This window comes from Sinohyriopsis cumingii, unplaced genomic scaffold (genome assembly GCF_028554795.1).
Source record: "Sinohyriopsis cumingii isolate HCF-2022 unplaced genomic scaffold, ASM2855479v2 utg003265l, whole genome shotgun sequence".
Lineage (NCBI taxonomy): Eukaryota > Metazoa > Mollusca > Bivalvia > Unionida > Unionidae > Sinohyriopsis > Sinohyriopsis cumingii.
Window position 1 is genome coordinate 19,570 of NW_028316439.1, and position 14,612 is coordinate 34,181.

A 14,612-nucleotide genomic window follows, 5' to 3' on the forward strand; every position below is an offset into this window, starting at 1 on the left:
TAATATTAATAATAATAGTAAGAGTAAATTTATCGTCAAGAAAGAAAAAGAGACAAGCCTAACTCGGAATGATTAAAAACAGATCTCCACTGTCATACTGTAACGCATCAAGGGTGAAGACCAAATAAAAAGGAATATATGGACAGCTCACGCCTTCTTCAGCTACTAGATGTCTCCAATGTATTGTAGTGTCAAGAAATGGTGTGTTCACGACAACCGTTCTTATTTAGATTATAAAAGCACAAAACAAAACAATTATAAAAGCCAAAACATGTTATTATACAACGTCCAGGCTTGTATGTGTTTTCTCACAAAATTTAGTTGTCAAAATAATGAAATATAATATTTTAAAATATGCAGACCATATATTTGATGGTCAATGGCTTGTGAAAACCAGCATAAATATTCAATTTATCATAATTCGCATAACCCCTAATTCAAATAATCCCATTTCCAAACTAATCTTGCACAGAAAAGTAAGTTAATAGTTTTCCAAATTTGTTCATTTTGACGCACCGAAGTGGTAATGATGTTGCGCATCCAGTCAAAGTTCGGAACCATAGCCAGGTTTGCGTTATAGAGTTCAATGCTAAATAGGTTAGATGCACAGTCTGGAACCGGATGCAAATAGTGTGTCGCCTTTGTTGGCTGAGGCACAGTTTGTCCTTTACAGCAACGTGGACATAGAATACAATTTATTTTGCTATATGTTCACTACATTTGTTTCTCAATACTGACCTTTCCACTGTGTGACAATCAATACAATCATATGTTAATTTAAGATACCGTCAAAGATGATATCACGGTGAAGTTCTTGTCAAAGGTTGACCTGCATTTGTTTGAGAGGCTGGACTGTCAACAGAGCAGCATGTAAATAGAACACAAATTTCACTTCAGGAAAATCACCAAAGCCTTATAACACACTAGTCACTGTCGCCAAAATACAAAGAGAAAACCACACCTAGAACTCATATTCTTCAGAATAAACAATTACCTTTAAATCCCTACAAGAAATGCATATATATAACTCTTCTATCCCCACCAAAATGAGAGGAAAAAATGTACTGAAAATAGACGAAAACTGCTAGAACTACAATGGTGGGTACTGAACTCGAAGTGCTAATTGTGACCTGATTCCAAATAGTCTGGGACTGAATGTCAATAGTGTGTCGAGTAGGTTAAATGCGACAATGTGTGTCGTTTTGTATTTCTATCATAACTAATTTTAGAAAGCCCTGTTAGGGTTTTGTTATGTCGATCAATTCCAGATAAAGCGTTATTGAACTCACCAACCAAGATAGCGCTATCGCTAGTATTGTTATGCAAATATGTGTTTGATCTCATTAAAAGGTATACCTTACTCGCACAAGATTTGTAGCATAAATATTGATGAAATCAACCACTCTTCATCAAGATCTATTTAAATGTAAAATTCTACCCTTATGAAACATTTCATGTGCCACTTGATTTTTCACCTCTCTCACTACTAAAACATCAACACCAGCCCTCCTAATGACGGCATTGCTATCAAATATGTCACCATTACAAATCTCATTTTCTCTGATACATTCAGTAAACTCATCATCCCAAAAGGCTTCTTGCAATAATAAAATATGGCCTCTTATATTTTAGAAATATTTCTAAAACAGACTTTCGCTTATTCAAATCTAGCATGCCGTTTACAATTAGAGATACAATATATAAGGCCATTATAATGATTAGTGTGTTTAAAGTATTAAATTATGTCGCATGTTTTATCATTTCCATGAATACTAGAAATTATTTAATGGATTTGAGACGCATGCTATTCGTTTTCAGTCTAGGTACTGGATTAAACCGTCTTCTCCAACTGTGTATGACTTTGAAAGTGTCTATATCAGTACTGTTATTTCCATTTCCGTTTACCTGAAAATTCTGAACATCGTTTGCCTTTCAACAGCGACTTCAACTACCATCCTACTGTCATCACTTCCTGGATCCGTCACCGATCTATCACTAACAGTACGCCTGTTGTTTCGTTCTTCCTCCGATTCTATTTCTTGTTCGGTCTTATCGACTCTGCTTCCCACAGTTTCCTCCCCTCTTTCTTCACTATAATTATCCTGTATTTAATTCTCAACGTCTTCTTCATCATCTTCGGCAAGCTGTAACTCCAATGATTGTTCCTCCCTCTTAGCATCACCAATCTGCGGATTCACTTCCACAATGTCCTCTCTGTAACATGTACATGTTTGGGCTTCCTTGTGGCATTTGTCGCATATCCTTCATTGACACATAAAGAAAACCTTCCACAACTGTCAAATCTTTGCCGTTTGCTATTCATAGCTACATGGCCCTTCTCCCCACACTTATAGCACACAAAATCCAGTCACCTTTTCATAAGCTGGCTCGGATCTAGACACCGAGAACACACCTGTACTTTATTACTGTGCAATACCCCAAAATATGTTTATTATTTATTTTCATGTTTGCCTAAAGTTCTAACTGATAGCTTTCTATATTAGGTTTAAGGTAAACTTATGAATTACTCCTCGTGCTCACTGCTATAACGAAGATAAGACACATACCAAAGTGTGCTTCAGCTGATTGTGGATCTTTCACTTCACCCTCTAGATCTCAAATATAACGTATATTGAATCATGATTTTGGTAACATAAAGTTTTGATTATGAATTGTTAAACTTTTAAAAAATAATAGCACAGACTTTATTTCGTTACTCCAGATAAGAAATGAAAGAGAAGGAGAAAAAAATAAAGGTAAATAAAGAAATAGAGAGGAAAATAGTAACGAAAATAAAAACTATTGGCCACAGGGGGGATCGAACCCACGACCTTCGCGTTATTAGCACGACGCTCTAACCAACTGAGCTATGCGGCCACTTGCTAATCAAAATCCTCCTACACAATCTAGAAATACAGATGGAGTACATACTTTCACACAATGAATGATTAGCAAAAGGAACCACACAATTAGGGTACCTAAAAGCATTGCCAACGTGTATGTTAATAGTATAAAATATATGGAAATAATGTAAAATGCATAACTCCCATATTATAACAAATATTGGTCTTTTCATAATTGCCGAATGTGCTAACGTTAACACATTGCGTGTTGTTTTAAGTAAAGTCATAAATTACTCCTCGAGCTTTTGGAGAGAACGAAGATAAGACACATACCAAGGTGGCTCTTGGTTAGTCGTGGATGTCTCACTTCCACTTGCAGGTCTCATATATATATCTTAGATGGTCCACTGAATCAGGTTTTGGGTAGCAGACTAACGCAGCTTTTAGAATTGAATAATATAGTTTTAGGAGATAACTAGGTACAGATTTTGTGCCTTTACAAATGGAAATTGAAATTTGTGCTGCAGAATAGAAATGAAAGAGACGTATGAGAAAATAAAATAAGTATGGCCAAAGGGGCGATCGAAGCCACGAACTTCGCATGGTCAACGTGTGTGTTATCATTATAAAAATCTATTGAACCAATGTAAAATGCATAATTCGGAAATTATAAAAGAAAACATATCTTACTATCCTCTTGGACACTTCAATATACAGTTTGACAATATGATTTCAGCAAAAATTGTTGAGGTTAAACAGTTGCTATGCTCTATACTGATTTTTATGAATGTGCATTAATATTACCAATTGCTTGGGAAATGAACATTGGCAGTATGGTAAGTTAAAATAATAATTTACCAAAGTTCATCAAGTTCAATTTTACTTAGGACACACTCGTCAATAAAGTATAACGTGATAAGAAATATAATAGTAGCAATCGCTAAGCAATCTGTAATATTTGGCGAAACGACAGGCAACCATGATGATAATTATGAAACAAATGAAGTAGACATGCCTACAGTATCCAGAAACTAGTGTGCCTCATGGTGGGAAATCTACAGATCACGAAGCTAATAGGCAAGGTTTTATCATGTTGACTACGCTTTCAGGAGTTATCTGATGCAAATTCAGCTCTAGCATATTTACTATCTAGCATCCCGCCCTAAAGCCCTGATCGATTCAAATTGACCAGTAAATTATTACCTACTACTGGAACTAACATGTGAACTACTGCTACACCTAGCAGTTTTAATAATGATAATATTAATAATAATAGTAAGAGTAAATTTATCGTCAAGAAAGAAAAAGAGACAAGCCTAACTCGGAATGATTAAAAACAGATCTCCACTGTCATACTGTAACGCATCAAGGGTGAAGACCAAATAAAAAGGAATATATGGACAGCTCACGCCTTCTTCAGCTACTAGATGTCTCCAATGTATTGTAGTGTCAAGAAATGGTGTGTTCACGACAACCGTTCTTATTTAGATTATAAAAGCACAAAACAAAACAATTATAAAAGCCAAAACATGTTATTATACAACGTCCAGGCTTGTATGTGTTTTCTCACAAAATTTAGTTGTCAAAATAATGAAATATAATATTTTAAAATATGCAGACCATATATTTGATGGTCAATGGCTTGTGAAAACCAGCATAAATATTCAATTTATCATAATTCGCATAACCCCTAATTCAAATAATCCCATTTCCAAACTAATCTTGCACAGAAAAGTAAGTTAATAGTTTTCCAAATTTGTTCATTTTGACGCACCGAAGTGGTAATGATGTTGCGCATCCAGTCAAAGTTCGGAACCATAGCCAGGTTTGCGTTATAGAGTTCAATGCTAAATAAGTTAGATGCACAGTCTGGAACCGGATGCAAATAGTGTGTCGCCTTTGTTGGCTGAGGCACAGTTTGTCCTTTACAGCAACGTGGACATAGAATACAATTTATTTTGCTATATGTTCACTACATTTGTTTCTCAATACTGACCTTTCCACTGTGTGACAATCAATACAATCATATGTTAATTTAAGATACCGTCAAAGATGATATCACGGTGAAGTTCTTGTCAAAGGTTGACCTGCATTTGTTTGAGAGGCTGGACTGTCAACAGAGCAGCATGTAAATAGAACACAAATTTCACTTCAGGAAAATCACCAAAGCCTTATAACACACTAGTCACTGTCGCCAAAATACAAAGAGAAAACCACACCTAGAACTCATATTCTTCAGAATAAACAATTACCTTTAAATCCCTACAAGAAATGCATATATATAACTCTTCTATCCCCACCAAAATGAGAGGAAAAAATGTACTGAAAATAGACGAAAACTGCTAGAACTACAATGGTGGGTACTGAACTCGAAGTGCTAATTGTGACCTGATTCCAAATAGTCTGGGACTGAATGTCAATAGTGTGTCGAGTAGGTTAAATGCGACAATGTGTGTCGTTTTGTATTTCTATCATAACTAATTTTAGAAAGCCCTGTTAGGGTTTTGTTATGTCGATCAATTCCAGATAAAGCGTTATTGAACTCACCAACCAAGATAGCGCTATCGCTAGTATTGTTATGCAAATATGTGTTTGATCTCATTAAAAGGTATACCTTACTCGCACAAGATTTGTAGCATAAATATTGATGAAATCAACCACTCTTCATCAAGATCTATTTAAATGTAAAATTCTACCCTTATGAAACATTTCATGTGCCACTTGATTTTTCACCTCTCTCACTACTAAAACATCAACACCAGCCCTCCTAATGACGGCATTGCTATCAAATATGTCACCATTACAAATCTCATTTTCTCTGATACATTCAGTAAACTCATCATCCCAAAAGGCTTCTTGCAATAATAAAATATGGCCTCTTATATTTTAGAAATATTTCTAAAACAGACTTTCGCTTATTCAAATCTAGCATGCCGTTTACAATTAGAGATACAATATATAAGGCCATTATAATGATTAGTGTGTTTAAAGTATTAAATTATGTCGCATGTTTTATCATTTCCATGAATACTAGAAATTATTTAATGGATTTGAGACGCATGCTATTCGTTTTCAGTCTAGGTACTGGATTAAACCGTCTTCTCCAACTGTGTATGACTTTGAAAGTGTCTATATCAGTACTGTTATTTCCATTTCCGTTTACCTGAAAGTTCTGAACATCGTTTGCCTTTCAACAGCGACTTCAACTACCATCCTACTGTCATCACTTCCTGGATCCGTCACCGATCTATCACTAACAGTACGCCTGTTGTTTCGTTCTTCCTCCGATTCTATTTCTTGTTCGGTCTTATCGACTCTGCTTCCCACAGTTTCCTCCCCTCTTTCTTCACTATAATTATCCTGTATTTAATTCTCAACGTCTTCTTCATCATCTTCGGCAAGCTGTAACTCCAATGATTGTTCCTCCCTCTTAGCATCACCAATCTGCGGATTCACTTCCACAATGTCCTCTCTGTAACATGTACATGTTTGGGCTTCCTTGTGGCATTTGTCGCATATCCTTCATTGACACATAAAGAAAACCTTCCACAACTGTCAAATCTTTGCCGTTTGCTATTCATAGCTACATGGCCCTTCTCCCCACACTTATAGCACACAAAATCCAGTCACCTTTTCATAAGCTGGCTCGGATCTAGACACCGAGAACACACCTGTACTTTATTACTGTGCAATACCCCAAAATATGTTTATTATTTATTTTCATGTTTGCCTAAAGTTCTAACTGATAGCTTTCTATATTAGGTTTAAGGTAAACTTATGAATTACTCCTCGTGCTCACTGCTATAACGAAGATAAGACACATACCAAAGTGTGCTTCAGCTGATTGTGGATCTTTCACTTCACCCTCTAGATCTCAAATATAACGTATATTGAATCATGATTTTGGTAACATAAACTTTTAATTATGAATTGTTAAACTTTTAAAAAATAATAGCACAGACTTTATTTCGTTACTCCAGATAAGAAATGAAAGAGAAGGAGAAAAAAATAAAGGTAAATAAAGAAATAGAGAGGAAAATAGTAACGAAAATAAAAACTATTGGCCACAGGGGGGATCGAACCCACGACCTTCGCGTTATTAGCACGACGCTCTAACCAACTGAGCTATGCGGCCACTTGCTAATCAAAATCCTCCTACACAATCTAGAAATACAGATGGAGTACATACTTTCACACAATGAATGATTAGCAAAAGGAACCACACAATTAGGGTACCTAAAAGCATTGCCAACGTGTATGTTAATAGTATAAAATATATGGAAATAATGTAAAATGCATAACTCCCATATTATAACAAATATTGGTCTTTTCATAATTGCCGAATGTGCTAACGTTAACACATTGCGTGTTGTTTTAAGTAAAGTCATAAATTACTCCTCGAGCTTTTGGAGAGAACGAAGATAAGACACATACCAAGGTGGCTCTTGGTTAGTCGTGGATGTCTCACTTCCACTTGCAGGTCTCATATATATATCTTAGATGGTCCACTGAATCAGGTTTTGGGTAGCAGACTAACGCAGCTTTTAGAATTGAATAATATAGTTTTAGGAGATAACTAGGTACAGATTTTGTGCCTTTACAAATGGAAATTGAAATTTGTGCTGCAGAATAGAAATGAAAGAGACGTATGAGAAAATAAAATAAGTATGGCCAAAGGGGCGATCGAAACCAGGGACTTCGCATGGTCAACGTGTGTGTTATCATTATAAAAATCTATTGAACCAATGTAAAATGCATAATTCGGAAATTATAAAAGAAAACATATCTTACTATCCTCTTGGACACTTCAATATACAGTTTGACAATATGATTTCAGCAAAAATTGTTGAGGTTAAACAGTTGCTATGCTCTATACTGATTTTTATGAATGTGCATTAATATTACCAATTGCTTGGGAAATGAACATTGGCAGTATGGTAAGTTAAAATAATAATTTACCAAAGTTCATCAAGTTCAATTTTACTTAGGACACACTCGTCAATAAAGTATAACGTGATAAGAAATATAATAGTAGCAATCGCTAAGCAATCTGTAATATTTGGCGAAACGACAGGCAACCATGATGATAATTATGAAACAAATGAAGTAGACATGCCTACAGTATCCAGAAACTAGTGTGCCTCATGGTGGGAAATCTACAGATCACGAAGCTAATAGGCAAGGTTTTATCATGTTGACTACGCTTTCAGGAGTTATCTGATGCAAATTCAGCTCTAGCATATTTACTATCTAGCATCCCGCCCTAAAGCCCTGATCGATTCAAATTGACCAGTAAATTATTACCTACTACTGGAACTAACATATGAACTACTGCTACACCTAGCAGTTTTAATAATGATAATATTAATAATAATAGTAAGAGTAAATTTATCGTCAAGAAAGAAAAAGAGACAAGCCTAACTCGGAATGATTAAAAACAGATCTCCACTGTCATACTGTAACGCATCAAGGGTGAAGACCAAATAAAAAGGAATATATGGACAGCTCACGCCTTCTTCAGCTACTAGATGTCTCCAATGTATTGTAGTGTCAAGAAATGGTGTGTTCACGACAACCGTTCTTATTTAGATTATAAAAGCACAAAACAAAACAATTATAAAAGCCAAAACATGTTATTATACAACGTCCAGGCTTGTATGTGTTTTCTCACAAAATTTAGTTGTCAAAATAATGAAATATAATATTTTAAAATATGCAGACCATATATTTGATGGTCAATGGCTTGTGAAAACCAGCATAAATATTCAATTTATCATAATTCGCATAACCCCTAATTCAAATAATCCCATTTCCAAACTAATCTTGCACAGAAAAGTAAGTTAATAGTTTTCCAAATTTGTTCATTTTGACGCACCGAAGTGGTAATGATGTTGCGCATCCAGTCAAAGTTCGGAACCATAGCCAGGTTTGCGTTATAGAGTTCAATGCTAAATAAGTTAGATGCACAGTCTGGAACCGGATGCAAATAGTGTGTCGCCTTTGTTGGCTGAGGCACAGTTTGTCCTTTACAGCAACGTGGACATAGAATACAATTTATTTTGCTATATGTTCACTACATTTGTTTCTCAATACTGACCTTTCCACTGTGTGACAATCAATACAATCATATGTTAATTTAAGATACCGTCAAAGATGATATCACGGTGAAGTTCTTGTCAAAGGTTGACCTGCATTTGTTTGAGAGGCTGGACTGTCAACAGAGCAGCATGTAAATAGAACACAAATTTCACTTCAGGAAAATCACCAAAGCCTTATAACACACTAGTCACTGTCGCCAAAATACAAAGAGAAAACCACACCTAGAACTCATATTCTTCAGAATAAACAATTACCTTTAAATCCCTACAAGAAATGCATATATATAACTCTTCTATCCCCACCAAAATGAGAGGAAAAAATGTACTGAAAATAGACGAAAACTGCTAGAACTACAATGGTGGGTACTGAACTCGAAGTGCTAATTGTGACCTGATTCCAAATAGTCTGGGACTGAATGTCAATAGTGTGTCGAGTAGGTTAAATGCGACAATGTGTGTCGTTTTGTATTTCTATCATAACTAATTTTAGAAAGCCCTGTTAGGGTTTTGTTATGTCGATCAATTCCAGATAAAGCGTTATTGAACTCACCAACCAAGATAGCGCTATCGCTAGTATTGTTATGCAAATATGTGTTTGATCTCATTAAAAGGTATACCTTACTCGCACAAGATTTGTAGCATAAATATTGATGAAATCAACCACTCTTCATCAAGATCTATTTAAATGTAAAATTCTACCCTTATGAAACATTTCATGTGCCACTTGATTTTTCACCTCTCTCACTACTAAAACATCAACACCAGCCCTCCTAATGACGGCATTGCTATCAAATATGTCACCATTACAAATCTCATTTTCTCTGATACATTCAGTAAACTCATCATCCCAAAAGGCTTCTTGCAATAATAAAATATGGCCTCTTATATTTTAGAAATATTTCTAAAACAGACTTTCGCTTATTCAAATCTAGCATGCCGTTTACAATTAGAGATACAATATATAAGGCCATTATAATGATTAGTGTGTTTAAAGTATTAAATTATGTCGCATGTTTTATCATTTCCATGAATACTAGAAATTATTTAATGGATTTGAGACGCATGCTATTCGTTTTCAGTCTAGGTACTGGATTAAACCGTCTTCTCCAACTGTGTATGACTTTGAAAGTGTCTATATCAGTACTGTTATTTCCATTTCCGTTTACCTGAAAGTTCTGAACATCGTTTGCCTTTCAACAGCGACTTCAACTACCATCCTACTGTCATCACTTCCTGGATCCGTCACCGATCTATCACTAACAGTACGCCTGTTGTTTCGTTCTTCCTCCGATTCTATTTCTTGTTCGGTCTTATCGACTCTGCTTCCCACAGTTTCCTCCCCTCTTTCTTCACTATAATTATCCTGTATTTAATTCTCAACGTCTTCTTCATCATCTTCGGCAAGCTGTAACTCCAATGATTGTTCCTCCCTCTTAGCATCACCAATCTGCGGATTCACTTCCACAATGTCCTCTCTGTAACATGTACATGTTTGGGCTTCCTTGTGGCATTTGTCGCATATCCTTCATTGACACATAAAGAAAACCTTCCACAACTGTCAAATCTTTGCCGTTTGCTATTCATAGCTACATGGCCCTTCTCCCCACACTTATAGCACACAAAATCCAGTCACCTTTTCATAAGCTGGCTCGGATCTAGACACCGAGAACACACCTGTACTTTATTACTGTGCAATACCCCAAAATATGTTTATTATTTATTTTCATGTTTGCCTAAAGTTCTAACTGATAGCTTTCTATATTAGGTTTAAGGTAAACTTATGAATTACTCCTCGTGCTCACTGCTATAACGAAGATAAGACACATACCAAAGTGTGCTTCAGCTGATTGTGGATCTTTCACTTCACCCTCTAGATCTCAAATATAACGTATATTGAATCATGATTTTGGTAACATAAAGTTTTAATTATGAATTGTTAAACTTTTAAAAAATAATAGCACAGACTTTATTTCGTTACTCCAGATAAGAAATGAAAGAGAAGGAGAAAAAAATAAAGGTAAATAAAGAAATAGAGAGGAAAATAGTAACGAAAATAAAAACTATTGGCCACAGGGGGGATCGAACCCACGACCTTCGCGTTATTAGCACGACGCTCTAACCAACTGAGCTATGCGGCCACTTGCTAATCAAAATCCTCCTACACAATCTAGAAATACAGATGGAGTACATACTTTCACACAATGAATGATTAGCAAAAGGAACCACACAATTAGGGTACCTAAAAGCATTGCCAACGTGTATGTTAATAGTATAAAATATATGGAAATAATGTAAAATGCATAACTCCCATATTATAACAAATATTGGTCTTTTCATAATTGCCGAATGTGCTAACGTTAACACATTGCGTGTTGTTTTAAGTAAAGTCATAAATTACTCCTCGAGCTTTTGGAGAGAACGAAGATAAGACACATACCAAGGTGGCTCTTGGTTAGTCGTGGATGTCTCACTTCCACTTGCAGGTCTCATATATATATCTTAGATGGTCCACTGAATCAGGTTTTGGGTAGCAGACTAACGCAGCTTTTAGAATTGAATAATATAGTTTTAGGAGATAACTAGGTACAGATTTTGTGCCTTTACAAATGGAAATTGAAATTTGTGCTGCAGAATAGAAATGAAAGAGACGTATGAGAAAATAAAATAAGTATGGCCAAAGGGGCGATCGAAGCCACGAACTTCGCATGGTCAACGTGTGTGTTATCATTATAAAAATCTATTGAACCAATGTAAAATGCATAATTCGGAAATTATAAAAGAAAACATATCTTACTATCCTCTTGGACACTTCAATATACAGTTTGACAATATGATTTCAGCAAAAATTGTTGAGGTTAAACAGTTGCTATGCTCTATACTGATTTTTATGAATGTGCATTAATATTACCAATTGCTTGGGAAATGAACATTGGCAGTATGGTAAGTTAAAATAATAATTTACCAAAGTTCATCAAGTTCAATTTTACTTAGGACACACTCGTCAATAAAGTATAACGTGATAAGAAATATAATAGTAGCAATCGCTAAGCAATCTGTAATATTTGGCGAAACGACAGGCAACCATGATGATAATTATGAAACAAATGAAGTAGACATGCCTACAGTATCCAGAAACTAGTGTGCCTCATGGTGGGAAATCTACAGATCACGAAGCTAATAGGCAAGGTTTTATCATGTTGACTACGCTTTCAGGAGTTATCTGATGCAAATTCAGCTCTAGCATATTTACTATCTAGCATCCCGCCCTAAAGCCCTGATCGATTCAAATTGACCAGTAAATTATTACCTACTACTGGAACTAACATATGAACTACTGCTACACCTAGCAGTTTTAATAATGATAATATTAATAATAATAGTAAGAGTAAATTTATCGTCAAGAAAGAAAAAGAGACAAGCCTAACTCGGAATGATTAAAAACAGATCTCCACTGTCATACTGTAACGCATCAAGGGTGAAGACCAAATAAAAAGGAATATATGGACAGCTCACGCCTTCTTCAGCTACTAGATGTCTCCAATGTATTGTAGTGTCAAGAAATGGTGTGTTCACGACAACCGTTCTTATTTAGATTATAAAAGCACAAAACAAAACAATTATAAAAGCCAAAACATGTTATTATACAACGTCCAGGCTTGTATGTGTTTTCTCACAAAATTTAGTTGTCAAAATAATGAAATATAATATTTTAAAATATGCAGACCATATATTTGATGGTCAATGGCTTGTGAAAACCAGCATAAATATTCAATTTATCATAATTCGCATAACCCCTAATTCAAATAATCCCATTTCCAAACTAATCTTGCACAGAAAAGTAAGTTAATAGTTTTCCAAATTTGTTCATTTTGACGCACCGAAGTGGTAATGATGTTGTGCATCCAGTCAAAGTTCGGAACCATAGCCAGGTTTGCGTTATAGAGTTCAATGCTAAATAGGTTAGATGCACAGTCTGGAACCGGATGCAAATAGTGTGTCGCCTTTGTTGGCTGAGGCACAGTTTGTCCTTTACAGCAACGTGGACATAGAATACAATTTATTTTGCTATATGTTCACTACATTTGTTTCTCAATACTGACCTTTCCACTGTGTGACAATCAATACAATCATATGTTAATTTAAGATACCGTCAAAGATGATATCACGGTGAAGTTCTTGTCAAAGGTTGACCTGCATTTGTTTGAGAGGCTGGACTGTCAACAGAGCAGCATGTAAATAGAACACAAATTTCACTTCAGGAAAATCACCAAAGCCTTATAACACACTAGTCACTGTCGCCAAAATACAAAGAGAAAACCACACCTAGAACTCATATTCTTCAGAATAAACAATTACCTTTAAATCCCTACAAGAAATGCATATATATAACTCTTCTATCCCCACCAAAATGAGAGGAAAAAATGTACTGAAAATAGACGAAAACTGCTAGAACTACAATGGTGGGTACTGAACTCGAAGTGCTAATTGTGACCTGATTCCAAATAGTCTGGGACTGAATGTCAATAGTGTGTCGAGTAGGTTAAATGCGACAATGTGTGTCGTTTTGTATTTCTATCATAACTAATTTTAGAAAGCCCTGTTAGGGTTTTGTTATGTCGATCAATTCCAGATAAAGCGTTATTGAACTCACCAACCAAGATAGCGCTATCGCTAGTATTGTTATGCAAATATGTGTTTGATCTCATTAAAAGGTATACCTTACTCGCACAAGATTTGTAGCATAAATATTGATGAAATCAACCACTCTTCATCAAGATCTATTTAAATGTAAAATTCTACCCTTATGAAACATTTCATGTGCCACTTGATTTTTCACCTCTCTCACTACTAAAACATCAACACCAGCCCTCCTAATGACGGCATTGCTATCAAATATGTCACCATTACAAATCTCATTTTCTCTGATACATTCAGTAAACTCATCATCCCAAAAGGCTTCTTGCAATAATAAAATATGGCCTCTTATATTTTAGAAATATTTCTAAAACAGACTTTCGCTTATTCAAATCTAGCATGCCGTTTACAATTAGAGATACAATATATAAGGCCATTATAATGATTAGTGTGTTTAAAGTATTAAATTATGTCGCATGTTTTATCATTTCCATGAATACTAGAAATTATTTAATGGATTTGAGACGCATGCTATTCGTTTTCAGTCTAGGTACTGGATTAAACCGTCTTCTCCAACTGTGTATGACTTTGAAAGTGTCTATATCAGTACTGTTATTTCCATTTCCGTTTACCTGAAAATTCTGAACATCGTTTGCCTTTCAACAGCGACTTCAACTACCATCCTACTGTCATCACTTCCTGGATCCGTCACCGATCTATCACTAACAGTACGCCTGTTGTTTCGTTCTTCCTCCGATTCTATTTCTTGTTCGGTCTTATCGACTCTGCTTCCCACAGTTTCCTCCCCTCTTTCTTCACTATAATTATCCTGTATTTAATTCTCAACGTCTTCTTCATCATCTTCGGCAAGCTGTAACTCCAATGATTGTTCCTCCCTCTTAGCATCACCAATCTGCGGATTCACTTCCACAATGTCCTCTCTGTAACATGTACATGTTTGGGCTTCCTTGTGGCATTTGTCGCATATCCTTCATTGACACATAAAGAAAACCTTCCACAACTGTCAAATCTTTGC

The 14,612-nt window shown here is 35.5% G+C and overlaps 3 non-coding genes across 3 annotated transcripts; all 3 read right to left on the bottom strand.

The window, feature by feature from the left end:
• Nucleotides 1–2,803: 2,803 nt before the first annotated feature.
• Nucleotides 2,804–2,877, bottom strand: Trnai-aau (transfer RNA isoleucine (anticodon AAU)). Its single transcript has one exon. It is a non-coding gene; the product is annotated as a tRNA-Ile (tRNA).
• Nucleotides 2,878–6,904: 4,027 nt separating this feature from the next.
• On the bottom strand, nucleotides 6,905–6,978 carry Trnai-aau (transfer RNA isoleucine (anticodon AAU)). Its single transcript has one exon. It is a non-coding gene; the product is annotated as a tRNA-Ile (tRNA).
• Nucleotides 6,979–11,005: 4,027 nt separating this feature from the next.
• On the bottom strand, nucleotides 11,006–11,079 carry Trnai-aau (transfer RNA isoleucine (anticodon AAU)). The gene has a single exon. It is a non-coding gene; the product is annotated as a tRNA-Ile (tRNA).
• Between the last annotated feature and the right edge of the window lie 3,533 nt (nucleotides 11,080–14,612).